We start from the raw sequence: 12,450 nt of genomic DNA on the forward strand, positions 1-12,450 counted from the left end.
AGGAACCTAAACTTTGTTGTTACACTTCTGTGCTGTGATTGGGCATTAAACCTATTCACGTAAGTTATATACTCTTATCTCACAAAGCATATATCTAGAATGTCCCTCATAGAATGCTTGTTTATAACACAAACACACACACACACACACACACACACACACACACACACACACACACACACGCACACGCACACACGCACACGCACACGCGCACACACACACACACACACACACACACACATATATATATATAGTTTACATATATAAACATACAATTATCTATATGTGAGTGCACAATTAACAACACTTACCACCACTGAAGCAAAAATGGCATACCACTGCATAAAATTATTGTACATTAATTTATTTGCTACAAATCTACATTATATACTTTCAATGATATCCAAAGAAAAGCAAATTTAATCTTTCTTGTATGGTTAAATAGTTGAGTTACCAGTTTCTCAATCCACAAATTGGAGAGATAAAATAAACCTCTCATGTTTATTGCAAAGAAAAACAGACTTTCCTTGAATAAAGAGTTGGCTATTATTTAACATGAGTAAAATCTCTAGAAATAGCTATTTCTTGGTATACTCATGTGCTGAAAACTCTATTTTTCTCACTGCAAAAGGAAATCTCTAAATGAGTGTATAAAGCAGATTTCCTAATGTTTTTCTTGTTCTAAATCTTAAATATGTATAGTGTGACTGATTAAAATAAGCATTAGCTGGTGAGGTTATACTTCCCTAAAATTCTCATTTTCAACTACATCTATATGATGACATCAGAACTGGAGGTGGGACTTTGGGCAATAATAGTTCATGGCAGCAGAGAAATCATGAATAAAGTTAGTATCCCTGCAGAGGCCCAGAATTTCACCATCTCTTTCATTTCACAGAAACAGCAAGGACACCTCTTTTCAGGCAGCAAATTGACCTTGGTCAGGGTTTTTATGCCAAGGATAATGGCAAATAACTTTCTTTTGTTTATTTTCTTTAGCTACTTAGATAGTGGTACTTTGCTACCAGCCTAAACAAACTAATATATTCAAATTCTGTGCTTTTGCTTTCTAAATCAGGTTGGTGTTTATACCATTAAAGAGAATTAAGGAGAAACAGTTAATATAATAATACAAAATGAAACTAATACATGTTTGATATCATGTAAGTTTAATAATATAGTTCCCAGTAAAGATGTTCTACACTTCATGATGTCCTTAGATGATCAGATCACTTAGTGATTCCTTTTAATGTTTCTAACTAGTTATATTTCAAGGGGCTAGAAAGATTGCTCAGTGGGTAAGAGCACACATTGTTTTTGTGAAGGACCTTATTTCAGTTCCTCAGATGGCTGGTAATTGAGTATAACTATGAATTAAGGGTATTCATAGCTCTCTTCTGGCCTCCCCAGACATCTTTACTCATATGCACACACCCACACACAGACCCATCGACACATGTACAAATACACACACATACATAATTAAAATTAAAATTAGTCTTTAAAAATTACACTGTAATAAATTCAACATTTACCAAAATGCATTAACAAGGTTAATCAATTCATTAATTTTAAAAAACACAGAATGGTGATAGACTTTTATCTACAATCTTTGAACACCTCTATATTTCATACACACTCATATTATGTATCATTTACTGCCACAATGTTTACACTAGCCAAAATAATATAAAAGTTCCCCTTATATAAATTATTTTACAGCTTAATCAATAATAGCTACATTTATTCTTTAAATAGCATATGTGTTGTGAATATTAGAGAAAAACTAAACAAATTTCAGTTTAAATAAGTTATATGATGTGATAAATCACTGAGCATTTGAAATGTAAATTTCAGTACATTTGTAATATGTGTAACCTCCAAAGACATAAACCTGCTAAATCCATTTCCTAAATTCATGTTTTGGCACTATTTTAATGTGTTTGACTTTAAAAGCCAGATATATAAATATTAGCTGACATTTGCTCACTAACAACTTCTGATATTTAGCCATAGGAGATTTGTCAACAATATTTTATTATATAAGGAATAATTTATTTGATATGAATCTAAAACCAGTGAAGTAAACATTAGTGTGGTTCAATTTTATAGATAAAGAGATGTATGTTGATTTAGGAATATTCCTCAGAAGCCTTGCCTTCAGACTGTATAGATTTAAACAGGGCTTAGTAACGCCTACTATTAAGTAAATGGTTATTTTGTATATGTGTATTTTATATGTATACATGTATCTGCATATGATTCACTAGGTGCAATGAATATTTTGATATTTTATGTGTTTATATGTATAGCATTGCAGGTAACATTATTTTTTCATTGTTCATATTTGTTTGCCAAACTTCTGTCAAACTTGCAATAAAAAGTAGTCTTTTAAACTTTATAAAAACAGGAATGAATTTGGAATACTTTATTCAATGATCATCCACATAGTGATCTACCTGGGTTTTGAACTGGGTGCTATAAATAATCTGAAAATATTGCCATATAATAGGTTTAGGGTATTTTTTATCTGGATAATTCAAGAGATACATAATTTAAAGATACAACTTAACACAAATGGCAAGGTTCATTTCTTAAAAAAATATGTGTTCATGAGTACATTTTAATTTATAAAATCTAATAGACAGTAAAACATATTTTCACTCATTGTGTGGAATAAATACAATATATACGAATATAAGTCATTTTAAACTAATAAAAAGGCTGAAAAAGCAGTTAAATCAATTTTTATGAACAAAATAGTAAAATTTTTATTATGTATATTTGATTTCTTCAAAATAAGAGATACAAAACAATGAGTAAGATGACAACTCCTGGATAGATGGGAAAGTAAGACAGAAATTATCAGAATAAAATAGTATTAAATTTGACAACAGTGTTTGTTACAAAATAAATTTCATTATGTGGAATATGTTAGTTTCTATAGATAAATTCTAAATTAAATACCAGAACACACATGTTTTGTAATTATATTTACAAACTTAAAATGAGTGTTATGTTTCTTACAAAATAACCATGACACTGAAGACAAGGTTGTCCACTCTCTCCATATCTCTTCAATATTGTACTTGAAGTTCTAGCTAGAGCAACAAGACAACAAAAGGAGATCAAGGGGATACAAATTGGAAGGGAAGAAGTCAAACTGTCACTATTTTCAGTTGATATGATAGTTTACATAAGTGACCTGAAGAATTCTACCAGGAAACTCCTACAGCTGATAAACACCTTCAGCAAAATGGCAGAACACAAGATTAACTAGAAAAAAAGAAAACAAACAAACAAAAAACAAAACAAAAAACCCAGTAGCCCTACTATATACATATAGACAATAAAGGGGCTGAGAAAGAAATCAGAGAAACATCACCCTCTGCAATAGCCACAAAAAACATAAAATATCCTGGGGTAACTAGCTAAACAGTTTAAAAACCTGTATGACAAGAACTTGGAGTCATTAAAGAAAGAGATTAAAGAAGATACCAGAAAATTGGGAGATCTCCCATGCTCTTGGATAAGTAGGATCAACATAGTAAAAATGGGAAGAATGGATACAGAAAATGTGGTACATTTACACAATGGAGTACTACTCAGCAGGGAAAAACAAACAACGAAATCTGCAGGCAAGTGGATAGAACTCGAAGAAACCATTCTAAGTGAGTTAACACAATCACAGAAAGATAAACATGGTTATGTACTCACTCATATATGGCTATTAGACATAGAGCAAAGGATTACCAGTCTACATTCCACACCTCCAGAGAAGCAAGGAAACGAGGGCTGTAAGAGAGACATACACAGTTCCCCAGTGAAGCAGAAAAATTCAACAACCCCTGAGGTAGAAGAAAGAGGAGGGGAGAAGAGGAGATGGGAGGAGAACAAGAGAGATCAGGAAGATTGAGCTGGGAAAGGAATAGAGGAGAACAAGAAAATAGACAAATCAGTAGAGGGAGCCAATATAGGTTTAAAGAGAAATTAGGTTTAAAGAGAAATTTGGCACTAGGGAATTGTACAGAGATCCACAAGGATGACCCCAACTAGTACCCTATGCAATAGTGGAGAGGCTACCTTAAATGCCCTTCCCCTGTAATGAGAATAATGACTACCCTAAATGCCATCCTAAAGCCTTCATCCAGTAGCTGATGGAAGCAAAATCAGGCACCCTCACCTAAGCACTGAGCCACACTCCTGGAATCCAGTTGTAGAGGGAGGGGGGATAAGCAAATCAGTCAAGGCTATGCTGGAAAAACCTACAGAACAAGCTGACCTGACCTAATGAGAGCACAAGGACCCCAGTCATAAAGCTGGGGAACCAGCATTGGACTGAACCAAACCCTCTCAATGTGGGTGCCAGTTAGGAGGCCTGGGCAGGCTATGGGACCTCTAACAGTGGAACCAGTATTTATCCCTAGAGCACAAATGGACTTTGAGAGCCCATTCCCCATGGCGGGATACTATTTCAGCCCAGATGTATAGAGGAGGGCTTAGGCACTCCCCCAACTGATGTGACAGACTGTTGATGCCCCATGGAAGGCCTCACAGTTCTTGGGTAGGGGATGGGGGTTTGGCTGGGGCAGGGGTGTTAGGGGATATGGGAGGATGAGAGGGAGAGGGAACAGGGGGATTGATATGTAAAATGATTGTTTCCAAATAAAAAGGGGAAAAAGTAAACACTAGAACAATTTCTATTAGTGTAATGAAAATTTCGTTTTATAATACCTTCTGGTACTGATGAAGAGATTAGGAATGAGAATGTCATGTCTACGAGATGCCATAAAATCTCATACTTGGCAAATGTATGCTCTGCTTGACTCAGTCTGCTCTTCTTTCCTTTGTTGCAAATAATGAATGCTCAATATAAAACAGGGCATTCAGATTCCACATAAAAGAAAGGAAGTTGTGATGACTGTACTCAGTGACCTCTATTGCAGCTGATATTGCTCTGACTTTTTCATTTAACTAGAAAGAATAAAAATAGATAATGAAGACCATGGAAATTTTAGCCAAGGGCAAAGTGGGTTTTGTATTTATGGTATCAGAATGGCTTGTAACCATTAGTTGCTAAGAAGAAACAAAGTTAAAGGAAAACGAATACCGGGAACATTTTTTCACATTCATATAGACTGTCTACTGCTACAAATCAAACCCAGAAATGTATCCACCAATTTGTTCAGCTCTACGATAGAAAGAGCAATAAGTAGTTTTGAATATTTTTGTACAGATTAAATATAGTAAATATACAAAATACAGGTCTCTATATTTAATTAAGGGTGTCCCCCAGAGTCTTGATGTTTGAAATCTTGTTTCCAGTTAAGGAGTTCTTTGGGTAGAATTTGGAGGTCTCACCTAGCTGGAAGAAATGTGTCACTAGGGGCAGGCTTGAGGTTTGAAAATCTTCAGGCTTTTGCCAGTGAGCTACCTGCTCCTTGTTTGGGTTTGAGATGTAAACTCTCTCATGCTGCCTACTGCCACGTTTCCCAACCATCCTTTGGTGCTCAGGAACTATAGCACCAGATAAACCTTTTCTTCTACAAGTTGCCTTGGTTATGATGTTTTATCACAACAATAGAAAATTAACTAAGACATCATCATTTGTTTTTTGTCATAGAATGGTGCTTTGATTTAACCACAAAACTATATATTTCACATTCATGCCACAAAAGGAAACAATAATATTTTGATTATATAATTAAAAATCTTCAAAATTAGTTTAATTATTCATCTATATCTTGAGCCTAAGCTTATTTGGAATTTTTACAGGATAATTTCAGTTATAGTCACAATTATAAAAGAGATTACCCAACTAAGGTTTCAAATAACAGAAAGCTATTAGTTTTCAGATGAGAACACAGACACAGAAAGATAGAGTTATATCTCCAGGATAAAATAAATAAAATCAAATGTCAAATTTCTAAGATAATTAATTTTTTACTAGATACTGTGAAAAGTTATTTCCTCCAAAATATGTATAATCCAAATGTATAGAATAAAAGAGCAGAAACTTTTAGAATAATGAACTTACCAGATTTTAGGCCATGGCTAACTTTTGGTCATAAAACATGCTTTCGACTAGCACATTGTCATATAATTATGCATTTTAATCTATATTCTATATATTATTAAAATAAGAGTTTATGGGATGTATTAGTGTGTAAAACTGCTTTCTCCATAAGGCTGGGGACTTGACTTCAAACCTTGAACCAGAGGACTTGAGTCAAACCCTGAAAGAAAAACATAATTCCTGAAAGCAGTCCTCTGACAGATCATGTACACACACATCACATATCAGGTAGGCACGTGTGTGTGTGTGTGTGTGTGTGTGTGTGTGTGTGTGTGTGTGTGTGTGTAGTGTGTGTGTGTGGGGGGGTGGGTAGGTGTGTGTGTGTGTGTGTGTGTGTGTGACAGAGAGAGAATAACAGTAAATAACAATTTAAAATTTTACATAATTGAAGTAATATTTATTTTAAGCATTCAGGAGAGTTTTATTTGGATATTGTATTGCAGCATAAACTTTCAAACAAAAGTAAAACTGTCATTCAAAACTGCAACAAGTATACCTCTATAATCATAATTTTATTATATGAACAAAGTACCTACAGGATCAATGTACATATAAAAGCTTGAAAAAGTTATATATTTTGTTTATAAAAGTATTAGTATATTCCAAATAAAATGAAATGAAATTTACAACATTCTCCTTTCACGCTCATGATTTATAAGCACTGAGCAGTTATCTAGATTTCTAGTGCCAGGCATTGTAGCTCCCTTGTTGGCTGGATCTTAACTCCAATTAATGAGCTCTTGGTTACTGCCAAGATGTATGTACCACTATTATACTAATAGGGCTCTCCCTCCAAGCTGGTCATTTATGTTGCTTACAGGCATCATAGATAGATAGGACTGTTTGTGTCCTCTCTCCTTTGGAAAATTGTATCATGTCTTCTGATACTATAAAAATTAACCCACATGAGTGCATTAAGGTCAGTTCCACCAAACATACTTTTTTAAAACTTGGTTGTGAAGACTTTGAAAATGCTAACATGAAATACATGGAAAAATACTGATATGTACTGCTAAATAAAAACAACATAATTATAAATATTATTTTGAAAGAATGGCCACAGTGCAATTTGAAATGATCAGTGTACATATTGACAAACAAACCCATGTGCACATACAAGTACATGTGAAAGCAGCAACACAATTATGGTTAAAAAAAAAACCCTCTTGAAGTGGGACTGATAAGAATACTTAATAGTTTAACAAAGAATAATAATTATAAATGCTATACATTTTTCTCTAAAGTAGAAGCTAGCTTCAATTAATAACTACTTGAAAATGAAAATTCAGGTTTTTTTTTTTTTTTTTTTTTTTTTTTTTTTTTTTTTTTTTTCCCAGGGATTGTCACTGGTGAAGCAAACTACTTTTCAGGCAGGAGCCATACTGAGCAGTAGATAGCCAAAAGAAAAGGAATTCAACTGTGTCTTTGGAGGTTCCCTGTCTCATAATGTTGTCAGGGATTTCTGTATATTTATTATCATGTTTGTATTTGTATTTTAATTTCATTTTATGTTTTTTATTCTCATTGTTTTTCTGTCTTTTTACCCTATAGGTTCTTTGTATTTACAGTATAGCTTCCAGTTTAATTTTATTATTGGGATTCCTGAGTGTGGAAAAAAATCACATTTCTACATCTATATCTGTTTCTTGTGCTTTACTTTGGACCTTTCCTTTCTTTCTGTTTGTTTTGTTTTGTTTCAATGTGTTGGCTTTTGTTCTATCTTGCTTTATTTTATTATCACTTAGGAACCTGTTTATTTTCTACTGAAGGACAGAATTTGGGTTAATCCTTATGGGAGTGAAGACAAGGAGGAATTGGGAGGAGTGAAGAAAGGGGAAACCACAATCAGTGCATATTAATGAAAAAAATCTATTTGACAAAAGAAAAGGAAGGTGACCTAGGAGTCATATGAAATTGTTGGCACATTAGGTTATATTATATTACGTACCTTTTTGGAGCTTTCAGTCTTCTTGAATATATTTTATGTTTAATATCCTTGGCTTATTTGTTCTCAGTATGTAGCAGATAGGTCGAAATCCCTATTAAGACATTTTAGCTCCACATGTTGTTCAAGAGTATCTGACAGTCAATCACTGTGTGACACATGAAAGAAGGGTTAGATGTAGTTCTGGATTTGTACATCAAGATAAAGATAGGGGGAAGGGAGTAAAACAGAAAGCTAAAGTTAGCAAGATAATAATGGTGATGAGCTCTGCATTCATAGATTACTAACTTGATTTATAACTACCAAATATATACAAATAGAGGTTGCATATGCACATGTATATATGTATCTACATATATATGCCTGTATGTTGGCATGTGTATGAATATGCCTATACCCCAAAGTTATCTATTCACTTTCTATATGTGTATAGTTCTTACTTGTCTTCAATTTTTAAATTAATAAAACATTGCATGTCAAAATTTGAATAAACTTCGTATTAATATTTTAGTTATTTGGCATTCGTTTCCTATTGTTGCATAATTACAGAAAATAACATTAAAGGGAATTTGAAAGGTGCACAATAGGACACCGAAGTAGTCTTTCTTCTGAGCATTTCATTTCAATGGATAGCTCTACACTTAGATTAAGGGTATCCCAGAAATTTATACCTAAGTGGATGAAGTTATTTCTTCACTACCATAGATGTTAACACATTCATCATTTATATATCCTTGTGGAAATATTATCCTCCTCATAAATAATATTTAACACCAGATACATCATAATGCAGATCAATGTGCAAATGAAGCTTGCTAAGGAATACTACAGCCTAATTAATTTCTAAGCCCAATCAAGAGATTAAGTTAGTTGAGAGCTGACAGTTTTAGAATATGAAAGATTTATATTTACATATTTTACTAATTAAACTTGTAATTATTCAATACTTTCCTTCTTTAAGCACTTAACTTCACTATTTAAGTCAATTTCTGATGGAGTGGAACAGTAAATGATAACCAGCCATATTCCTCTAAGAGAAACCATGGACTTGTAAATTTTATTGGTAGATTCCTTTCAATCTGTATTTATATTAAAATTGGTGAATTTTCTAGCTGACATAGAAATGCTCCAATGACTATGCATTTCAGTTGTTACTGTTAACTGACATACTATTTGAAAATGGGTGTGGAATTTAAAAAATGAAGCCATTAAAAAACCTAAGGAGTCCAGAGGTGAGCTGATTCAGCCCCTCTGGGAACTTGGGCCCAACTTCTGCCTGCCCTCCCCTGGCAAATCTGGCCCCAGGATCTGCAGGCAGACTAAATCGGTCCCTGAGGACCCTAGGATGCTGTCTCTGCTGAGATCGCTGGGCCATTCCGGGGCCCCCACACAGTGCAGAGGGTGTAGAGGTGAGCTGATTCGGCCCCTAACTTGGGCCCAACTTCTATCTGCCCATCCGGGCAAATCCTCCCCAGGAATCTTCGACAGGACGACTCGAACCCTGAGGACCAAGTAACTCAGAGTCTGCTGACATCTCTGAGCCAGTGCTGCTCTCACCCACCTGGAGAGCCAGTGCCTCAGACCTGCCTGCACCCAACTTGAAACCCATTAGAGTATCAAAGTCAATTGCACACACCTGAAGAGAACACCGGACCTATACACACCAGGAAAGGAAGTGATACCAACAGAACCCACTGGAACAAGAGATGGGAAGTCGACAATATATGAACACATCCAACAACAGGAAAACCAATATGATACCACCAGAGCCTAGGATGCTACACCAGCAAGACATGAACATCGGAACACAGAAGAAGCAGAAGAGAGCAACCATAAAAAACAACTTCATGGAAATGATAGAGAATCTAAGAGAGGAAATCCGAAAATCCTTCAGAGAAATGGAAGAAAAGACAAACCAAAAGATGCAAGAAATCAAGGAAAGCTGAGAAAATACAATTAAACAGCTGAAGGAAACAGTTCAGGACCTGAAAACTGAATTAGAGACAATAAAGAAAACACAAACTGAGGGAATGCTGGAAGTGAAAAAGCTTATTAAACAATCAGGAACCACAGATGTAAGCATAACCAATAGAATACAAGAGATGGAAGACAGAATCTCAGATGCTGAAGACAAACTAGAGGAAATAAACTCGTCAAGCAAAGAAAATCTGGTCTAACAAAACCATAACACAAAATATTCAGGAAATTTGGGACACCGTGAAAAGACCAAACCTAAGGATAATAGGTATAGAAGAAGGTGAAGAAACCCAATTCAAAGGTGCAGAAAACATATTCAACAAAATCATAGAATAAAACTTACCCAACCTAAAGAAAGACATGCTAATGAAAGTACAAGAAGCCTACAGAACACCAAATAGAGTGGACCACAAAAGAAAGTCCCCACGTCACATAATAATTAAAACACCAAACATACAGAATAAAGAAAAAAATATTAAGAGCAGCAAGGGAAAAAGGCCAAGTAACATATAAAGGCAAACCTATCAGAATTACACCGGACTTCTCCATGGAAACTCTGAAAGCCAGAAAGACCTGGATAGATATTCTACCAACTCTGAGAGAAAATGGATGCCATCCCAGACTACTATACCCAGCAAAGCTTTCAATCACTATAAATAGAGAAAACAAGATATTCCACGACAAAACCAGATTTAAACAATATGTAACCACTAATCCAGCCCTACAGAGAGTACTGGAAGGAAAACTCCAACCTAAGGAAATTAACTACACTCGCATAAACATAGGCAATAGATAATCCCATTCTACAAGAACACAAAATAAAAGGCAGGGTAAATCCACATACAATACAAGTACCAACAACAAATCAAAAACAAACAAGAATAAACACTGAATGGAACTTAATTTCCCTCAATATTAATGGTCTTAATTCGCCTATATAAAGCACAGGCTAACAGATTGGATACGAAGACAGAATCCATCCTTCTGCTGCATACAAGAAACACACCTCAAATTCAAAAACAGACATTACCTCAGAGTAAGGGGTTGGGATAAGATACTCCAATCAAATGGACCCAAGAAACAATCTGGGGTAGCTATCCTTGTATTTAACAAGATAAACTTCAAACTAAAATCAATTAAAAGAGACGAAGAAGGTCATTTCATATTCATCACAGGAAAAATCTATCAGGAAGAGTCTCAATTCTAAACATCTATGCCTCAAATACAAAGGCACCAACATTCGTAAAAGAAACATTATTAAAACTCAAATCACAAATAAGGCCTCACACAGTTATAGTGGGAGACTTCAACACCCCACTCTCACCACTGGACAGGACCACCAGACAGAAACTTAACAAAGAGACAAAGGAACTAACAGAAGTTATGACCCAATTGGGATTAACAGACATTTATAGAACTTTCTATCCAAACACAAAAGAATATACCTTCTTTTCAGTATCACATGGAACCTTCCCAAAAATCGACCACATTCTTGGCAACATAGCAAACCTCAACAGGTATAAAAAAAAATTGGAATAATCCCCTGTGTCTTATCAGACCACCATGCTTTAAAGATAGAAATCAAAAACAAATCAAAGTGCAAAAAAAACCTACCAACTCATGGAAATTGAACAACACACATTTGCAACATTCCTAGGTCAAGGAAGAAATAAAGAAAGAAATTAAAGACTTCTTAGATTCAATGAAAATATTGACACAACATACCCAAACTTATGGGACTCTTTGAAAGCAGTACAAAGAGGAAAGTTCATAGCTCTAAGTGCTCACATGAAGAAACTAGAGAATACCCACACCAGAGATCTGACATCACAGCTTAAAGCTCTAGAAAAAATGGAAGCAAATTCACCCCGGAGGAGCAGATGACAGGAAATAATCAAACTGAGGGCAGAAATCAATAAAGTTGAAACAAAGAAAACAATTCAAAGAATCAATATAACAAAGAGTTGGTTCTTTCAGAAAATCAACAAAATAGACAAACCGTTATCTAAATTAACCAAACAGGCAGAGAGAGATCATGTAAATTAACAAAATCAGAAATGAAATGGGGAACATAACAATGGAAACTGAAGAAATCCAGAGAATCTTCAGGTCATTCTTTGAAAACCTGTACACAACAAAATTGGAAAATTTAAAGGTAGTGGACAATTTTCTGCACAGTTATCACTTACCAAAATTGAATCAAGAACAGATAAGCAACTTAAATAGACCTATAACCTTTAAGGAAATAGAAGCAGTCATCAAAAGTCTCCCAACCAAAAAAAGCCCGGGGCCAGATGGATTGACCTCAGAATTCTACCAGAAATTCAAAGACGTGCTAATGCCAATAATCCTCAAATTGTTCCACAAAATAGAAGCAGAAGGGACATTGCCAAACTCTTTTTACAAGGCTACAATAACCTTGATACCCAAGCCACACAAAGACACAACTAAG

The 12,450-nt window shown here is 34.8% G+C and overlaps 1 long non-coding RNA gene across 17 annotated transcripts in view; it reads right to left on the reverse strand.

Annotated features, from left to right (window-relative positions):
- The window catches only part of LOC103163816, a 117,135-nt gene that overhangs the window by 86,120 nt on the left and 18,565 nt on the right, over positions 1–12,450 (reverse strand). For 13 of the 17 annotated variants that reach the window (XR_003482623.2, XR_003482628.2, XR_003482625.2 and 10 more), the window contains exons 3-5: positions 8,025–8,169; positions 6,038–6,236; positions 4,735–4,974 (exon numbers count right to left, since the gene is read on the reverse strand). This is a non-coding gene — a long non-coding RNA (uncharacterized LOC103163816). Of the gene's footprint in view, positions 1–2,413; positions 3,102–4,734; positions 4,975–6,037; positions 6,237–8,024; positions 8,170–12,450 lie in introns of those variants that run through there. The other 4 variants (XR_004768467.1, XR_003482633.2, XR_003482634.2 and 1 more) reach the window with 3 other exon arrangements.

This window comes from Cricetulus griseus, chromosome 2 (genome assembly GCF_003668045.3).
Source record: "Cricetulus griseus strain 17A/GY chromosome 2, alternate assembly CriGri-PICRH-1.0, whole genome shotgun sequence".
NCBI lineage: Eukaryota > Metazoa > Chordata > Mammalia > Rodentia > Cricetidae > Cricetulus > Cricetulus griseus.